At 41.8% G+C, this 16,396-nt stretch overlaps 1 long non-coding RNA gene across 1 annotated transcript in view; it reads right to left on the bottom strand.

The window, feature by feature from the left end:
- Positions 1–1,515: 1,515 nt before the first annotated feature.
- LOC133384426 (uncharacterized) overlaps positions 1,516–16,396 on the bottom strand; it is a 36,425-nt gene continuing 21,544 nt past the window's right edge. The window contains exon 2 of the long non-coding RNA XR_009762557.1: positions 1,516–1,861. This is a non-coding gene — a long non-coding RNA (uncharacterized LOC133384426). The remainder of the gene's footprint in view (positions 1,862–16,396) is intronic.

Here is a 16,396-nt window from a genome sequence, read left to right as displayed (position 1 = left end):
TCTATTGTTATAAAACCCACAAAGGGTTCTACATTACAGGAACTTGGAAAGGGCTACTGACATCATTACAGGATGTGATCCTAAAGCACAATAAGCTTCCAGGCCAACCTGATTATGGCACGCTCCTGCTCCGAGATGCACTGCGAGTCCCTGGCACATGCTCTATATAACAGCATCCAATCTTCTGCATTGAAGCAGGATTTTCTACCATGCCCAACCGCTCCTAGTAACCATGTTTACTCAGTCATGCCCAAATCTTGCTAGAAGGGACATCACCCTATACATTTGAATTAAAGCATAAAGTTTACTTATCTCAACAATAGCCATGTATGTCCCATTGATTGCTTTCTTCCATGAAAGTAGGCTTAGAATTGATATCCCAATGATCTCCAAAAACAATGGTCTGGATAGTTTCTAAGATAGTGGTGGACATTAAGCTGAATCTAAGTCGCCTTTGTCTGCCCTTCCAGCTGATGTTCCCAAGATAGATGTTTGCTATGGCACTGGCAACAGACCTTGTGGCTGGGGCACTTTGTGGGGTATGCAGGTTGGGATCTTGGCCCTCAGTACCTTCCTCCTTCAAACTGGATGAACTAGCAGCTGGATTTTGAATATGTTAATATGTGAGAATGAAAAGGTTGAAATTGCAGAAATTGTACCGGAGAGAAAATTACACATACAATCCATTTCCCCCCTTTATTTAGATAATGGCCACATTCACACCATACATTTATTCCACTAATAATCCACTTTAAATAGTCATGGCTTCCTCCCGAATGATGGGAAGTGTAGTATGTGAATGGTACTGACAGTTGTTAGGAGACCCCTATTCTCCCCACAGAGCTACAATTTCATAGTGGTTTACTAATAACCCCTCTTTTCAGAGAACTCTGGGAACTGCAGGTCTGTGAGGGGATTAGGGCTCTTCTAACAACTCTCAGCACCCTTCACAACCTACATTTCCCAGCATTCTTCGGGAGAAACCACGACTGTTTAAAATGGAATAATAGTGGAATAAATGTACAGTGTGAATATGGCCAACATTGATCTGAGCCATACCTTTAGGAATTCATTTCATCCTAGTGAAAGTCCTCCACCCTCTGCCGACTGAGGAAATTACTTGAGGGCTCAAAGGATTTGTGGGTGACTCATGTTACCGAAAGACAAATATTCACAATATATATAATGGGACTGGTTTGACAGATGAAAACACTGTGATGACAGCAAGTCATCTATGCCCCCTCCCTTTATCCCTTTGGCAAGGAATTATTAGCCAATTTCAAATAATTAAAGAGGAAATAATAAAAAGAGGATTTTCCACATGCAGATACATACATGCACATATATTAGTTCTGCTGGAACACTACAAACATTTTAAAAGAATTGTGTTGATGATGGAAGATTCTTGGCTAATCCCTTGTGCTTGTGCAAGTGGAAACTGGTTGTATTGGCTTCAACAAGAAAAAGGCATATCAAATAAATATATAAATATAGAGCGGACAACCATTCCAAGGCTTTCCTTCAGATGAGCTTTTTTCTCTATAGTAAATTTTTATTTTAGTAAATGAAAACATAGTGGGAATAAAATCAACATATAATATTGATGGAGGTGACAAAGCCTGGTAGCCACAAATATTAAGGGAAAGATCTGTGCTCTCAGAAGCTGTTTAATTTGGTAGGTTACAAAGGCAGAATAGGACTGTCTTTTCTTCCTTGTTGTGAGTTCTTTATAAATGGAAGAGCTGCAAGACTACAAGTTGATTGGGGTTTGGGCTTCTTGATACCCCATGCTCTCTCCATCAATAGGACAAAAGGACTGGTCCAACAGCAGCTGGTCTTCATACTCTTTCATCAGCCTCTGCTGAAGAAATCAGAGATCATTATGGACTGACAGGGGGCTTGTCTTTTTGCAGCTTCATGCCCTTTCCACCAGCAAGGTGAAAGGCTTGTGCTGATATTGTCTCCTAAACAGAAGTATATCATAGGAACTCAGACAACCTTCAGGCAAGAAAGAAGGAAAGGTCACATCATCAATTCAGACAGAGGTCAGGAAATCAGAGATAAGAAGATGGACAATGAAGACTATGATGATGACCTGCAATGGGCATGCTATGCTTATTTTCTTGCCTGAAACCATCATATGCTACTCTCGTAGCAAGTGTGAGCTTGGAAGGGAAAGTAGGAGGGCTAGAGCGGGGATGGGGAACCTGTGGCCCATGGGCCATGGGGAACACTCTTATGCACCCAAATCCTGCAAAAAGCAGAACTGAAGTCCCCCTGTACCAGCTGACCTAATGATTTAATCATGGAGACTAGATCTAATGGGCTTAAGTTTCAGGAGGATAGAAACTTCTTAATAGTGAGAGCAGTTCAATGATGGAACAAATAACCTAAAGTGGTGGTGGACTGTCCCTTGCTGGAGGACTTCAATTAGAGGTCGGACAGCAATCTCTTGGGAAGCTCTAGCTCTGGATTTACTGCATCAAGCAAGGGCTGGACTAGATTGATGTACAAGGCACCCTCCAGCTCTTTGTTCATGAGCAGAAGTACTGGACCCTGAAACAAAAGGAAAATATGGACAAGCATGCTGAAGTAGTAATAAACCCAAGCAGATGGAATTAAAGAGCAGGTAGTGCTTATCTTGCTCCATCCCTTATTCTTTAACTATGCTGATGTTGCATCATTCCTCTCCCATCTGTGGTGGTCATGCCCTTCTACAAGGAGACAGTTTATATGGAATAGTACTATATAATGGCATACCTCTGAGCATGAACAGAATACATTGAGTAGCTGCAGCCCTTCCCTACACATTTACATTTAAAGAACAGGGTTTCCTGCCGTACCTGACAGTGCCCACTCACTTTCTTTGCCGAGGGAGACACACGTGGCCAAGAAGTGAGATCAAAACAATGGAAAAGAAGAAGGCATGTCATGAACATAACTAAGAACATAAGAAGAGGTCTGCTGGATCAGGATAAAGGCCCATCTAGCCCTGCACGCCATTCTCACAGTGGCCAAGCAGATGCCCATGGGAAGCCGACAAGCAGAGCAACAGCACTTGCGATTCCCGGCAACTAGTATTTGTTGTAGACTGCATGGAATGTTTTCACATGTAAGGCCACTAGAGTGAGCTGAGAAAGCCACTGTGATGATCAGGAAAGGCAGGTCATGGGTTCTTATATTCTGTTAGCTAAGTTAAGTTGCTACTTCATGCAACCATTAATATGGTTGTTGCCAGGCAACGCTGTCATGATTTAAAATCATTCAGATTTCAAGAGGGGTCAAACAGGTCCAGTGTCAGCATTGTAAATTAACTTGGAAAACAGTGGTCACAGTTGTCATTGCAGTCAACAATGATAAAACAGAAGGTCACATAATAAATTAAGCAGAGAAGGAAGTCAGCAACTCCAATCTACAGGGGAATGCCTCATATATATATAGAGAGAGAGAGCAAATAATATATCAGGGAAGGGCCATTGTGGCTTGGTGGTGGAGTACATTGCCTACAGTATAGACAGTACCCTATCTGTGGTAGCGACTTCCCAGATTTAAGAACATTCTATTTTGACTATAGCAGTATTGTGTAGCCCTTCAGGGCTTGGTGTTTTAGGTGAGTTGGGGATGGCCTTAACTCAGTGGTAGAACGTCTGCTTTGCATGCAGAAGGTCCCATATCCAATTTCTAGCATCTCCAGATAGGGTTGGGAGAGATCACTGCCTGAAGCTCTGGAGAGCCACTGCCAGCCAGTGTAGACAATACTGAGCTAGATGAACCAATGATCTGACACAGTAGAATGTAACTTCCTATGTTCCTGTGATGTTCCTCCTTGGTACCTAGTTTCTCCTTAAACCTGTCCCATGCCCCTGGTCTCTATTGATGTACCACTGTTGCATTCTTGCTTCTGTTTTAGTTTTGTGCTCATGTGTGCCTCTGCTCCTTATATCCCAGCTCAATCACTGAGATCATCTGCAAGAGCATCATTGGTTGTCCCCTGAGTTGGAAAGGCTCATTTGACAAGAAGAAAATGAGCCTTTAGTTTCATTGTCCCAGTCTGGTGGAATGCTCTGCCAATAGAGTTTCAGCAGGCACCTTCTGTTCTGACCTTTAAATGCCTTCTGAAAACTTTTCTGTCATCAGGCATATGCAGGCAATTAAGGATATATCTTTCTGTAATAGTTAATGATGTCTGATTTCAAATTTTTATAAGCTTTTATTGTGCATTTATATATATTGTAAACTGCTTTGATGTTTTATGAATAGCAGTATATAAATATGTTTATAAATAAGTAACATATATCAAAACAGGAGCCATGCAGAAACAAATAGGATGGAATGTTTTTACTAATGTGCATTGAATTAACAATGGTGGCAAGAAAATAAGAGTGGCAGTGAAATCATGAGAGTGGATAGCAGACTAGGAGGCAATGGGTAGCATAGGATGTCCTGAATGCCATCCAACCATGCAAGGTGACCAACCTTTGGGGATTTAACTCCAACAAGAATGTTCAGATTAATTCAGGTCTGAAAGCCACATGTACATCCTACTGTATACCTTTAATGGATACATGTTCGATAAATATTAGGCCACTACTCCACTATGTAATTCTCTGCTATCTTTGGAAAAGATAAATTGGCCAGAGTTAGATACACAACTGAAGACTCCATAAAGCTGAAGACATCTGATAAAGCTTCAGAATTAGGTACCGTAAGAAGCTGGATGAAAATTGCAGCAAAAATTTAAATCAGCATGCAGGTCAAAGAATAATTAAACAGATGCTGATTTGTTGAATTCATCCAGTTTAGGGCTGGAGTGTATGTTAAATGATATTGAATGATTTAGTTATTTAAAAAATGGGGGGTTGTAAAAGATATTAGTAATTTGATTATGAAAAGAGGGCCATGTCAGCACAGATTTATATACAACATTGGACATCAACCTTTCCCCAAAGAGTTCCAGATAATCAAACTTTGGAGGAGTCTGATTTTCTATTTTAAAAATGGCTAAGTGAGTCAGAAAATGCTGACCTAATTTAACTTTGGAGGAGATTTAGGGGGAATCTTTTAAAAATTGTTATTAGCCTGCTCACACATGCACGAGAATTCTTCAGGTTTCACTGGTATCAAGGTGATACATTTCTGAGCTTGGAAGTAGATGCATTATGACTTTAGGTTCCACATGCTTGTAAATGCTTGCAGATGGACACAAAATGGCAGCACACTGCTTGCCTTCCATTCCCACAACAACCTGACAGATAGTGTTGCCAAATGTGCTTGCAGGTAGCCGTGCTTGGAGAAATCACTGTCTGTGAATTCCAGTGTAAACTGACCTACACCTCCTGGACTTATACATGGATCAGAACATAATTATAATTTGGATCTTGTAGTTCTCCAAATTTTGTTCTAGAGTTTTTGGCTCAAAAATATGCCCAAATGTGTTTATTTTATTTTATTTATTTATTTATTTATTATTTAATTTATATCCCACCCTTCCTCCCAGCAGATGTGTTTAAAAAGGTATTTGATAAAATATGTTTACAAATACTTTGAGATAAAATAGGTATTTCTATATGAATTTTGTGATAAAGCACATATTTAAATGCAGATTTTGGGGAAGATTTCTTTGTTAAAAAATATTACAGATTAAAGACAGAATAGGCTTATGAATGAACACATGCAACACAGATCAGATCTGTCCACCCGATTGTAGATATCCTATAAGTACAACCAGTTCCATAGTGAGATTAAAATTCTATTAATTTTTAAAAGTAAAATACTTAACCCATATTGCTTGAAAACAGCGTAAGAAAACTATTGCAGAGTAAAATGAACAGAACATATAGCAGGTAGGGAAAAAGCCTTTTCAGAGCATGGAGATATAGCAGTGATCCATTACCAAGTTTACTTGGGGCACATGTCTCTATATGTATCTCAGACCTACATTTCCATGTCTAGGGAAGAAACCCTTTTGGAACTAGGGGAATTTAGCTCTGTGTGTGTGTGTGTGTGTGTGCCACTCTCATCAGTAACCCTGATTTAATTCTGGCCAAGGCAGACTGCTGCTGATTTGGTATAGGTGGCCCACAAACTAGCACTGTTACTGAAATGCACAGAAACACAAGGCATATTCAGGTGTTTGCCCTGAACATGTGAACTCTGTATTTTTGGATGCACACAAGCCCTGCCCCAACTTCCCCATGTTCATCACTCTACGTGCTCAGTCCCTGGCCATTCCCATTTTGAATGGGGAAGGTCTATAGGAGGCTTCTGCTCACGTTTGCTTGAATACAAGTCAAACCTTCTGAACAATTTGGGATCCTGATAATGTGAAGCATCCTACTTATGTTGAAGCAAACAACAATGGAAGCCCCTTATGGACCTTTTTCACTAAACATGAGGGTAGCTGGAGACTGAGTGGAGCATATGCAAAGATGTTGTAGGTGCGGTTTGCATGCACGCCTATGGCCCCTCTACACTTTGAGCATTCATATGTTCAGGGGAATGACTAAACATACCTACAGTGTGCACTACATGGGAACATTAGACTAGCAAACAGAAACCCCTTGTAAGGTACTTGGGAGGGAGCGTCCTGGCCAAGCCTGTTGGAATCTGATTCATACTCACTGGTGCATTTTTTCTGCATCTCTACACAGCTTAACTAGGCATGACTACTCAAAACTAAGAGATTGTTGCAGCAATTAGACACACTCTCTTACAGTCCTGAAGGAGGTCTGGGTGGGCTCTTTCTACTTGCATGATGAAGGTGTCACAGAATGGGAATACACGCACACACAAGCACTCCTCCTGGGTGGGAAAGTGGAGGCCAGCTGAGCCGACACAGTTGTCTACGATCTGGGGTGATGTGAGCGGTGGCACCTCACTGAGATCCTCCTCTAGAGGAGGTGTGCTGCAGTGGCAGCAACTTGGGAGAAGAGGGAGTTGAAGGGGAGGAGAAAGGATGGGCTCCCGATCAGCCAGCATTTTCTCTATTGTAACTGGAGCTAAGGGGAAGAAGCTGTCACTGTCAAAATTACTGAAGCCTACTGTCTCAATACTTCCTGGTTGCAAGTTGCTAGACCGTCCCTCAGGTCCCATTCTGTAGCTACGTCTTCTTCTTCATCATCATCACTCCAGGATCACCCCATAGAGTTCATGACAGGGAGCAATAGAGTCCAGGCCAGAACTTTTCCACAGTTAATTTTTTTTTTAAAAGGAAAACAAAAGTCAATTCATGGGTTAAATTTTGAAGACAGTCCCAGAGAAGGGAAAGTAGAAGAGGGATGAGAAGTGACAGTGGCGAGCCAAAGGAGGTTGTGTAGTGATGTTTGAGCTTTTGGCAGTGGGAGCTTAAAGACGTGGAAGCTGAAAAGCTGGCAAGAAATAGAACATTATATCTTTCCTTCCTTATGTTCTGTCTGAAAGCACAGGAAGGGAGTGTGAAGGTGAATGAAAGGAAGCGTGACTGACAACCCTTCTTGACAAATGCTTGATGTTTGATTCTAAGTGAGTATGTTGCAGTACGAACTGAGAGTTCACTCAGGGCTTTCAATAGCCAAATGATGATCTGGTGTTAGTTGATTGAATTAAGAAGTGGAGAAAGATTAGACCTTAGCACAATCAAGAGTTTCCAAGTCAGCTTTACAGAGCTGGGGCACTTCTTTTTCCATTTAAATCAAGGGTATCAGGAAGAACTGTAGATGCATCTGACTTATTAGATCCTATCAGGCCAGCTAACCTTTTTTGTGAGGACCACTTGGGGCATATGCAGGGCGATGCAGGTGGGAGAGGAAATTTGTCAATGGTGCTCATTCCATGGTGTACAGAGGCTATTGGGTTTTATCTAGAGTCTTCAAGTACAGTTTCTAGTGTTCCTGACACTTGGCTTGTGCTAGGCAGCATGGGGGAAGCTTCCTTTCTTCCCTGCCTCCCATTGCAGCTGAATCAGCAAGGAATGAGTAGGTGGCTGGAGGATAGGTCACTTCTCCAGCTCAGATTTTCATCTGAGCCAGAGAAGAACTTTTGGATCCATAATATTTCATATTTCAAGTAAGTATTAGAATCATAGAATTGTATAGTTGGAAGGGACCTATAGGGCCATTGAGTCCAACCCTTTGCTCAATGCAGGAATTCAAATTAAAGGCTACCCGACAAGTGCCTGTCCAGCTGCCTCTTAAATGCTTCCAGTGCTGGAGAGCCCACCACCTCTCTAGGTAATTGGTTCCATTGTCGTATTGCTCTCACAGTTAGGAAGTTTTTCCTGATGTTCTGTCGAAATCTGGCTTTCTGCAACTTGAGCCCATTATTCTGTGTCCTGCACTCTGGGGTGATTGAGAAGGGATCCTGGTCCTCCTCTCTGGGACAACCTTTCAAGTACTTGAACAGTGCTATCATATTTCCCCTCAATCTTCTCTTCTCAGGCTAAACATGCCCAGTTCTTTCAGTCTCTCCTCATAGGGCTTTGTTTCCAGTCCCCTGATCATCCTTGTTGCCCTCCTCTGAACCTGTTCCAGTTTGTCAGCATCCTTCTTAAAGTGTGGTGTCCAGAACTGGATGCAGTACTCGATGAAGTCTAACCAGTGTTGAATTGAGGGGAACCAATACTTCACATTATTTGGAAACTATACTTCTGTTAATGCAGCCTGAAATAGCATTTGCCTTTTTTGCAGCCACATCACACTGTTCACTCATATTCAGTGTGTAATCCACAACAATTTCAAGATCCTTCTTGCGTATAGTATTGCTGAGCCAAGTATTCCCTATCTTATAACTGTGCATTTGGTTTCTTTTTCCTAAGTGTAGAACTTGCATTTATCCCTGTTAAATTTCATTCTGTTGTCTTCAGCCCAGTGTTCCAGCCTATCAAGATCACTTTGAATTTTGTTTCTGTCTTCTAATGTATTAGCTATCCCTCCCAATTTTGTACCATCAGCAAATCTGATAAGCATTCCCTGCACCTCCTCATCCAAGTCATTAATAAAAATGTTGAAGAGCACTGGACCCAGGACCAAGCGCTGTGGTACCAGTCTTGTTACCTCCTCCAGTTTGAGAAGAAACCATTGATAAGCACTCTTTGAGTACGATTCTGCTGCCAACTGTGGATGCACCTGATAGTTGTTCCATCCAGCCCACATTTAGCTATCATGCAAATTAGAATATCATGGGGCACTTTGTCATAAGCTTTGCTGAAGTTGAGATATATTATGTCCACAGCATTTCCACAGTTTACAAGGGAGGATACCCAATCAAAAATGAGATTAGATTAGTCTGCTGCGATTTGTTCTCGACAAATCTAATAAATCTAATAATAAATCCATGTTGGCTTCTAGTAATCACTGCATTGTTTTCAAGGTGCTTACAGACTGATAGCTTTATAGTCTGCTCCACAATTTTCTCAGGGATTGTTGTCAGGCTGACTGGTCATAGTTCCCAGTTCCTCCATTTTGAAGATAGGGACAACATTATCCCTCCTTCAGTCATCTGGCACTTCACCCATCCTCCACAATTTCACAAAGATAATAGACAGAGGTTCTGAGAGGTCTTCAGCCAGAGTCTGAGGAATTCATATTTCCAAGCCAAGGAATATGAAACTAAGTGACATTCAGGCTCTAGCAATGAAGAAACCAGCCATCCAAGGAGTGAGTCCCTAATATAGCAGTTGTCCAAATATGCTCATACTTTATAAAAGCATGGATATGGTTACAATATCAGCAGCTGCTCATCACCTGAACAGTGTTAGCTCTGTGTCAACTTGGTGAGCTGCTCCAGAAAAAAGGCCAGCATCCAAGAGGATCAGTGAAAGGGACAGATGGCCCTGGAGATAGGATGCATTAGTTTGGGAATTTTCAGGAACTCAGCAGAGCTGTTGGTAATTCTTTGTGATGTTCTGCAATAGAAGGAAACTTACTTCTGCTCACATTGGATGAAACTTGATTAATAAAGTACATTGCCCAGGAAACTTATTCAGGCTGTATTTAGGAGGTTTGCATGCCTGTCTAACCCAGTCAAACTTCAGCACCAATAACTCATGTGCCTCATCTTATAGATACATAAAGAGGACTGGATCTGTCTGAACCATTTTTAATTGCTGCCATGGAAATATTGACAAATTCATGAGAGGTATTAGCCTGTTGAGATAGAGGGGGGGCTTTGTTACTTTTATAGACTTGGTTGCTGTGCTAAATGCATTAACATGGAATAAGTCCCATTAAACTCAACAGAACTTACTTCTAAGTAGACATATTTAGGATTGTACTGCAAGAGTTACTTAGAATTTAATGCCAATATAACACTAGGTGGCTCACACTCTGATAATATTACAAATAAAAATAGGTAATTTTTAAAAAGGTTATGCTAGTCCCCTACCCTTTCACATTTTGTTCAAGAGCTCAGACCATAATCAGGAAATAAATCTAGTTGTCACAACTGTGACAGCTCTTTGAGTCAAAGTTTTGAACAGCTTAATTGGGGGGAATGATCCAATTTTAAGATTCATAGGCAGCATGACATTCTTATGCAGTAAATTCTTTCAAGAAAGACCATGAATATATTGAATAAATTTATGGAATAGTGATGGATTTCAGAACATTGCTTGTTAATACACAATGTATCTTTATATTCTTCCTTGTAATAACAAAAGAAGATACGTTGTTTCAACATGGATTTTTTTGAACATGAAGTCCACCCATTTAGATAGCCTTGCCTACCTACAACTATCCATCCATTTAGTAGTCTTCTCCCAGGCATTTGAGTGTTACTTTTTTCTTTGTAGCAGTTGGTAGTATATAATATCCCCCCTTGCGGGAGTGCCTGTGGTGGTATGAGAATTTGTGACTCTCCAGATGAGACTCCAGCTCCCATCAACTCTAGTCAGCATGGCCAATGGTCAGAGATGATGGGAGTTGTAGTCCAACAATATCTGGAGGGCCATAGTTTTCCTGTCCCTGTCTTAAGGCTTTAAGCTAGGGGTGGCTAATCTATGGCTGTCCAGATGTTACTGGACTTCAACTCCCATCATCCTTGACCACTAGCCATGCTGACTGAGGCTGATGGACGCTTGAATTAGTGTCCAACAAAATCTGGAGATCCATAGGTTAGCCACTCCTGCTTTAAGTATTGTTAACTTCTGTATTACGGACAGGACAATCATTTCTCCATTATCTGTTCTCCTGCCCCCACCAAATATATATCAGAGCCTGCTGTGTGCTGGTGGATGACCAAATTATAGTAAGAAAGCAGGCAGGTGGGGAATGGCTGAGATCAGGCTGAGGTTGGTGAGCAGTGCCATATTCACCCCTAATGGACCAGCCACCACTACCTATAGTCATCCTGGGAAATGACTATCACTGTGGGTGATAGCTCAGTGGTGAAGCATCTACTTTCCATGCAGAAGATCCTAGGTTCAGTCTCTGGTGTCTGCAGTTAGGGCTAGAAGAAACTCCTGCCTGAAACCCTAGACAGCCACTGCCAGTCAGTGTAGACAATACTGAGCTAGATGGACCCATGGTCAGACTCAGTATATTATTATTATTATTATTATTATTATTATTACTATTACTACTACTACTTCTACTACTACTACTACTGCTACTAGTACTACATTTGTATACCGCCCCATAGCTGAAGCTCTCTGGGGGGTTTACAACAATTAAAAACATTAAAAACAAATATACAAATTTAAAAACACTTTTTAAAAAAAAAACAATTTGGGGGAGATTCCTGCCTGGCCAGCTCTGCACCTTGAACACAAGCCCATCTGTCCGTTCAAGAACATGAAGGACAGTCTAGCAGCAAAAGTGGGTCGCTCTCTTCCCTCCACCCTCAAAGGCAGCACTCTTCCTCGTCCATTTCAACCAGAGGCTGGTGGTGAGGCTCCCCTTCAGAGCCTTCCTCGGCAGCCACCTCCTGTGGGGCGGCTGCCTGAAGCAGGGCCACTTTGTAGGAGGCTGAAGAGGGGCCAATTCCACAGTACAGGACAGCTTCCTATGTTTCTGTCCTTCATACTGAATAATATGCCATAGAATTGGCTTTAGGTTATCTTCTAGTTCATAATGAACCCTACCATCTACTACTGATGGGGAACAATGATAGTGCAATCCCATACATGTTGTCTACTCAGAGGTAAGTACCAATGAGTTCAGTAGAACTTATTGCCAGTTGTGTGTATAGGATTGGAGGCTAAATAAAACAACATGCAAGATAAAAGCAGTTTGATGTTGATGTAAAGTGGGCTGAGCTCATCTAGATTCTTATGGGATTATTTGTCAAGACAATTTTTATGCTTGAGTTTGAGGTGAATGCCAGGAATAGTTCCATGGCTCATAAGAAGCAAAACATTAGATCAAGGTGGTAAGTGGGGGAAAAGCTGGAGAAAGCTTTCAGCTTTGAGCAATGGAGCCTATAAAGAAGTTAAAACAGTGATATTACTCCAGATCTAATCATGATCATGTTCCATTCTGTGTAACCTTATCCACACCTTATCCACAGTTGTAGGGGCTGCTACTCAGTTTTAAATACATTTTACACACCACATCTTATTCTCGGTCTATGGCTTCAGTGTTAAAGGATCAGGTGGCAGGAGATGGAAAAGATCTCTGCCTAGGGATGTGGGAGTAATTTGGTGAATTCAGCTTCCAAAGCAGACACCTCCTGGACTAATGAGTGAATCAGATGTGGGTCCATTTTAAAATCCTCGCTCCTACTAGATTTCACGACAAAGTGGTCCAAGAATAACCGACTCTCTTCATTTTTCATTATTTTTTTCAGACAGCAGTTGCCTGGAATTGTAACTATATTTTCCACCGCACAACCTACTTGCTCTAGGCAGCTGCTGTCTCAGGGATGGGGAACAATTTTCAGCCCGAGAGCCACATTCCCTTCTGGATAACCTTCTGAGGGTCACATGCCAATGGTGAGTGGGGTCAGCCCTGTAGCCAGCCTTCCTTGTTGGGTGGGGCAGTCACATTTCTAGGTGGAGCATTTGGGAGGAAGGGAGGTGCATAGCACCAGCCAATCCCATCCTCCTTGCTGGTGGAGAGGATGTGAGGGTGAGGACAAGGGAAGGGAAACATAGTGACCTTCCCCCTCACCCCTCCTCCATTCAGAGAGTGTTAACTTACATGAATGAAGTTTAATCTGTTGAATTGTCTCACCCCTTTTTGAGAGATCCTCAGGAATAACAGACTCAAAAATTTGGCTTTGCCTATAGCTACAGTCCCCTTTCACCTGTGGTCTGCCTCTGTATTCTGATTCTTCATGAACTGAACAAATGTAAAGACAGGGAGCTCCTGAGCTTGGCTTTGATGCTACATTAGGTATCTCAGTTTTAGATTCCACCTGAAAAACAAACTTGCCCATTCTACATGTTTTGGGAAGGAAAAAGAGAAAATAACTATTTTAGGATGTGTTTGTTAACTCCTTCTTGAGAGTCCCTTCTTCTAGTCTTGTTCCTGACCGTTAGATTTTCCTTCCTGTTGGACAATCAAGGGAAACTATTTTAACTGGCTGCTACATAAAAGGCTAACTGAGCAATTGGAAACAAATTGTGGAATTATATAAAGGATTAGTTAAGTAATGGGAAATAAATTGCGGACAGCAATTGTGAAAAAAATGGATTTTATTCTACTGGTTGCTGGGTTGATTTTTCTGTTGAGAAACCTGAAAAGGCCTCACACTGAGCTGCGCATACTGGGAAAATCAGAAATTAGGCCTGAGTTACAGCCTAGGTGTCCAGCCAGCTAGCTATCTGTAGAGTACACAGCAATATTTCTATTGTTCTAGGGCTGTTTTCATCCTTTGCTATCAAGTAATCAAGAAAAAAAATAGCCACTATGATTGCAAGTACAGTGAGTGTTTTAAGAGTAAACGGTAACTTAGGGTAGCCACTTTTCCAGATCACTTTAAGTTATCTCTGTATTTCACCTTTAGCAATAAACACCCAGTCCTGCTCTATTCATTATAATAACTGCAGAATAAACAAATACTTTTTATTGTAGGCAAACAAACATGCTTCTTTATTGCTGGCTGGATAGAGAACATAATTGAAACTGAACCTGAAAACATAGCAAAGGAAAGTCCAATGGGTGGAGTCTAACTGTACTCTATCATATAAAATTTTAATATTTCACTTTTCAAGGGTCATGTTACTATATAGGCTGGTTTTTTCAGGATCACTTAAGTAATAATAGGGTGAATGTGATCATGAAAAACCCACTCTCAGTCAGGTAAAATCTTTTGGGAGAAGACAGCTGGGGGCTCTTCCAGAAGAAGCTTTTGTTGTGCACTTGCCCTGCCTTATTCACAGAGTTTTTCAGAGGGTCCTAAATTGCTCCTGTTCCTAAAGCAAGCTACCTTTATTTATATGGATGTTGTCATTGCCTGTCATGTCACAAATTAAAAAGACAATTTCCCCCAAAAATCCTAGAGGGGTCAAAGGCAGAGTGTAACACATGTGAACTTTACCTTTGTACAGCAGACTAGTTTCTATCCAGACTCATGTACCCTTCTCTCTCCTCCATCTAGGCAAGCAAGAAACAGGATCAGAGTTCAAGGACACATTCCAGCCAGGCAAAAATATTCAGGGCTGGTGAGGGGTGTGGCTTGGGGAAGAGTCTGAAGGGCCAGACAGAGTGTCCTATAGAGCTGTGTTTGGCTCCCAAGTCTCAGGTTCCCCATCCCTATGTTCTCTGTAAAAAAATACAAAAACCCAAAGAGGGCTAGACAGAGAAATTGACAGGACAGACTGGGTTAGGTGGAATAAGGCAGTTTATGTACACCCGAACTTTCTCCCAGGATGGCACGCCCCTGCTTCCTCTCGTTGGTCTGTTAGGCACAAGAGCACTTCAAGAAATAAGAAAATAAATATATTCCGCTTAAAAGTAAAATGGGAATTGTAATTAGTACAAGCAGCATTCATTGGCCCCGATCCAGAAAAGATTATTCACATAGTTACCTCCTATTAGTAACAATGGGGAAAATTAATTGCACTAAGTTGACCCTGTGATGTTCCTATATTAATGTATATATGGTAAGTGTTGGTTGTTTAGAAGATACATGGTAAGTGGAGTGAAAGAGGGGGAGTGAATGGGCAGTAGAATGCGAGATGATTGGCTGAGTGTTTAAAATGGCTGAATGTATAAAAGGAAGAGTGAGAGTGGAATCTGGGGGGGGAGAAGAGAACTGAGTGGGTTGCTTGGTGGGGTTGGAGAGAGTGTTTTACCAGAAGAGAGTGGAGAAGGAGGGAGGTGGAGTTCGGATTAGTATTGAGTAAAACCATATGCTTATGTGCCTTAAGAAGAAATCTTGTTAATCTTGTTAGCTTTGTTATCTTTAATAAATACTTAATTTGGTTTACCAAAGGCCTGATCCTTGGCTGGGGTTTCACAGACCAGAAGGGAGGGTAAGGTAATGACCAAGGCTGAAGGGAAACTGTAACAAATGGTGGCAGCGGTGAAGAGAATAACAATACCAGTATTCAGAGTCTCTGGGAATACTAGTATTGGGACGTTACTGGTAGTTGCCTAGCAGGGGGATCTGTTGAGATCTGTGCTAGAGCGGGGAGAGAAACCATAAGAGAGAGCGGTCCGGACTGGTGGAGTCCCTGGTGGTGCCTAGTGACAGGCAGTAGCCACGCGCAGGTAGGAACCTGACAGGGAGAGCCAGGGAAGGACGCCTCACACGTGGTGGCAGTAGCGGTGGGATACGAACAACAGAGAATCCCAAAGACACGTGGTGACAAAGGAGACTACGTCACAGGTGTGGGCTGTAGCAGAGATACGAATACTAGAGAATCCCTAACAGTGGTGTGGCAAACAGAAATAACAAAACAAGATTATTTGTGAGAGTGGCTGGCAAAGAGTGTGTGGCAAAGAGTGAGTGAACTCAAACACCATGGCTGAATATATACAAATGAAAAGAGAGGAGCTGGTGGAGAAGTGCATAACATTCAATTTACCTCACGAGGGTAAAGGGGTAGATGAATTGAGGGTAGCACTTATAGGATTTGCAACTGCCCAGCAAAAACAACCTGTCAGAGAAGAGACCCCAGAAGGATATTTAAGCAATCCCGCTTATATAGAGTACTTGAGAGAGAAGTTGAGGATGGAAACTGAGAGAATGAGGATGGAGGCTGAGGAAAAAGACAAACAGCGGGTCTTTGAGGCTGAGGAAAAAGACAAACAGAGGGAGTTGGAAACTGAGAAGTTGAGAATGGGGTTTGAGGAGAGGGAGAAGCAACAAGCAGTGGATGCCGAATTACAAGTAGAAAAGTTAAAATTTGAAAGAGAGAAGTTTCATTCTGATGAAACAAGAAAGGACAGAGATGGAGCAAAAATAAAAATTACTCCAAAGGACTTTGCTGTCTATGAGCCTGGTCAAGATCCTCAAATTTACCTCAGCACCTTTG

The sequence above is a fragment of the Rhineura floridana genome, chromosome 4 (genome assembly GCF_030035675.1).
Source record: "Rhineura floridana isolate rRhiFlo1 chromosome 4, rRhiFlo1.hap2, whole genome shotgun sequence".
Lineage (NCBI taxonomy): Eukaryota > Metazoa > Chordata > Lepidosauria > Squamata > Rhineuridae > Rhineura > Rhineura floridana.
The sequence above is the reverse complement of the archived record's forward strand: the minus strand, read 5'-3'. Positions and strand labels throughout refer to the sequence as shown.